This window comes from Coturnix japonica, unplaced genomic scaffold (assembly GCF_054131305.1).
Source record: "Coturnix japonica strain WE unplaced genomic scaffold, WE-NBRP24 Scf040, whole genome shotgun sequence".
NCBI lineage: Eukaryota > Metazoa > Chordata > Aves > Galliformes > Phasianidae > Coturnix > Coturnix japonica.
The window spans coordinates 4639297-4642764 of NW_028188943.1; the positions used below are offsets into that span (position 1 = coordinate 4639297).

At 54.4% G+C, this 3468-nt stretch overlaps 1 long non-coding RNA gene across 2 annotated transcripts; it reads left to right on the forward strand.

Annotated features, from left to right (window-relative positions):
* Positions 1-995: 995 nt before the first annotated feature.
* LOC146753072 (uncharacterized) lies at positions 996-2806 on the forward strand. Of its 2 annotated transcripts, none has more exons than XR_014940329.1 (5): positions 996-1128; positions 1230-1265; positions 1829-1864; positions 2184-2252; positions 2616-2806. It is a non-coding gene; the product is annotated as an uncharacterized LOC146753072 (long non-coding RNA). The 2 variants fall into 2 exon arrangements; XR_014940330.1 differs by having other exon boundaries at positions 2638-2806.
* The last annotated feature ends 662 nt before the right edge of the window (positions 2807-3468 follow it).

A 3468-nucleotide genomic window follows, 5' to 3' on the forward strand; every position in this document is an offset into this window, starting at 1 on the left:
TATAGTTCTATGGTGCTGTGATTTCATGGCTCTGTGATTCCATGACTTGCTGATTCTAGTCTGTGATTCCATGGTTCAGGTACTCCATGATTTTGAGATTCCATGATTCTAAAAGGCATGGTCTTTGGGTTTTGAAGCAATAAATGAGGAGGAAACCAATCAGCCATAGCCAAGTTCTGTTATTCACTCCTGATCTCCAGCATGATGACAAAGGCACTGAGTGAACACTGCCAACCTTCCTGTGTGTATGTTTCCCCATCACCCAACTGTCCCCACTGCCCACACAGAATCATAGAATGGCCTGAGTTAAACGTACCATAATGATCATCTAGTTTCAATCACCCTGCTATGTGCAGGGTCACCAATCACCAGACCAGGCTGCCCAGAGCTACATCCAGCCTGGCCATGATGGCCCCACCTACAAACTTCCAGATCCCTGTCACCAAGAAGTTCCCATTTGGTTGCACGTCCCCATTTTCCCATATCTCCATGACTTCCCCAAACTGCCGTGACATACTCATGTTCCCATGATGTGTTCGTATCACATGATGTTCTCATATCTTCATGTCCTCATATCCCTGTGTCCCCTTGCCTTCCAAATATCTCCATAAGTTCCTCACTACCCATGTCCCTATTACCCTCTCACCTCCCAGTGTCCCCAAATGCTGTATCCTAGTTCCCAAGAAGAATCAGCCTCACACCTTGTAGTCTCACAGGACAGGACAGAACTCAGGGATGAGTCCTTGGACAAAGACATGATATGAGGACAGCATTATCTCTGGGTGGTCCTGGGGGAAAGAAAGGCCGTGTGTGCTGAGTGCTGGGACCTGAGGGCTTTGGGCTCAATGCCATCAGGATCCCAGCACTCAGTGTTCTTCCTCTGATCCCTGGCTTCCTCATGTTTCCTGGGGCCAAGGAAGGGGACGGCTGCATGCTGGGCTCAGTCCATGTCAGGGGAGTCTGCCAAGCCCAGGGGCATCTGGGGAGTGGGAGGGGCTCAGGGAGGATAAATGCAGACCTTGCCTCCTGCAGCCTCACCCAGCTCCCAGAGCACAGAGGAAGATGAAGGCAGCTGTGCTCAGCCTCGTGATGCTCCTTGCTGCCCTGTGCTGCACAGTGGAAGCTCAGGTGAAGCATCTGTGGGGGATGTGGGCTGGGGCTGGAGGTGATGGGCTACTGGGGATCCCCGACGCAATCTCTCACTCTCTCTCCTACTCCTCTCCCCACAGTCACTTGTGCAAGTGCCAGACTCCGAAGTTGCTGTGGTGAGTGCCTGGGCAGCCATGCTGATTGTGCCCAAGGATGGCCCTGCAGGGAGCTCTGAAGGAGAGGGTGGGGTCTGTCCCTGCCTGGCAGAGGCTGCCCTTATATTTGGCACATCCAAATTTCTTCCATTTGCACCCTAGTCATCTTTTCTCTGGCTCCCCCAAATCCCTTTTCTTGGCTGTTCCAAATGCCCTCTCTTTGGGTCCCCACATCCCATGCTTTTTGCACCAACAGATCTCCTTTAATTGGCAACCCGATTCTCATCTCTTTAGGTCCCCAATCCCTTGTGTTTCATTTTCCCTCATTCTCTGTTCCTCTCTGTTTAGCACCCCCAAGACTCTTGGCACCCCTATTCCCCTCCTTTGGGCCCCCCAAATCCCTGCTCTGTCCTTATGCCCAGCCCCAGCCCTGGGCTCCTCCATGGGCAGAGGTGCACAAAGACCTTGGCAACCATGAGGTTGGGGGCAGCCCTGGGACCAACCAGGCTGCTTGGATGGGGTCACCCTGTGATCCCCCAGACTCACAGTTCCCTCATTGCTGCCTCATGGCTCTTCTTCCCCAGGTGCCACCACCTGTTGCTGTTGCCCTTCCTGGATTGGTGAGTTGGGTGACCATGGGGCAAGGATGGGGCTGGGATGTCTTGCTGTTCTCAGTTCCCCTGAGACTTGGAGACACTCCTGCCGCCCCAAAGCCTCTGTTGGGCTCCCTCCAGATGTGGGAGGGCAATGGTCAGGGGGAGGAGGCAATGGGGGGCAGTTGGGGCTGAGCTGGCTACAGGACCGTGCCTTGGCCATGCTGTTCTTGTGCCCACAATGGGTCCCTGCACCTTCAGGGTGTCCCACTGTGTCTTATTGCTCCCAGTGTGTTCCATTCTCCCCATACCCTCTGTGTGTCCCTAACGACCCCTTTTTCCCCAGGATGTGCTCAGCAGGACAGAGGAGAATCCCCCGCGCGTGAGACGTGTGGCCCTGGATTTACATGTCTAGGTGAGCAGCACAGGGATGCTTACAACCCCACAGGGGACTTAGGGGACCCTGGCTGTATCTGGAGCCCTGAGGACTGGGCATCAGGTGCTGGGAATTGATGGTATGGAGGGGACTGTCCCTGACCTGTTCCAGGGGGACCTGGGCACTCTCACCTCCAGCCCTTCCCTTGCAGTCTACAGCGATGTGCAGAGGAACAGATCTGGAGGGGACAGGCTCAGGGTGCCCTATGGATGGCCCAGAGTCACCATGCAGCTGAGACAGGGGCTATGGCTTCTGTCCCCATGGGACCCACATCCTGCGCTGGATCTCTTGGCTGCTGCCAGTCCTTCTCCTGCCTTAAGTCCTTGGGGACAAACCCTGCAGGGACAAGGCTTCTCCTTTCCAGTGATGCCCTCTGACATCCTCTGATGACCATTGCTGCCCTCTGATGACCTCTGATGACCAGTGTTGCCCTCTGAAGACCTCTGATGACCAGAGTTGCCCTCTGATGACCAGTGAAGACCCTGATGATCAATGACACCCTCTGATGATCAATAAATCCCTCAGCAAAGCTACACTCTGTATGTCTGTGTCCTTGTTCTCATGCTCAGCATGGACTGCTTGGATCTGTCTCTGCCTGGCAGTGGTCACCTCAAAGTGCTGGGAAGCTTCCCCAGCTCCATGCCATGCGCACCATGTCCTGCACCCCTGTGGGCTTCACCACCCTCTCTCATCATCTGCCTCAAAGTCCTAAAGGATGAAGATCCTCATGCTGCCAAGCAGCCCCAGTACCCTCCCTCTGCTCTCTCTCAGCTCCTCCATACAATTCCTCCCAAACTCGTTACACTTTGATCCATGGACACAGCGTGACTACATCACCCTCCTTTTACCCCCAGTCTTTCTGGAGCCACTTGTCCCTCCTTTGGGTCTGCTTTAGTCCTCTTGCGTCAGTGCCCCATCTCCCAGAACAAGGTCTGCTCACCCCCTCCCATGGACACCTCAAATCTCCTAATGACCAATGAAGCCCCCTGATGACCAGTGACACCCTCTCTTGATCAGTGATCACTAGGAAGAGTGGGGAGTGAGCAGATGAGCATATGTTGCTCAAGCAGCTGCTGGATTAAAACACAACTCCCACAGAGGTTGTGCTCGTCCATCTTGAGCTCTGGATCCAGCAGAGGCACAGAGACAAGGCTGGAACAACCTCCAGCAGTGTAAGATAGCTGCAGCCTAAGCC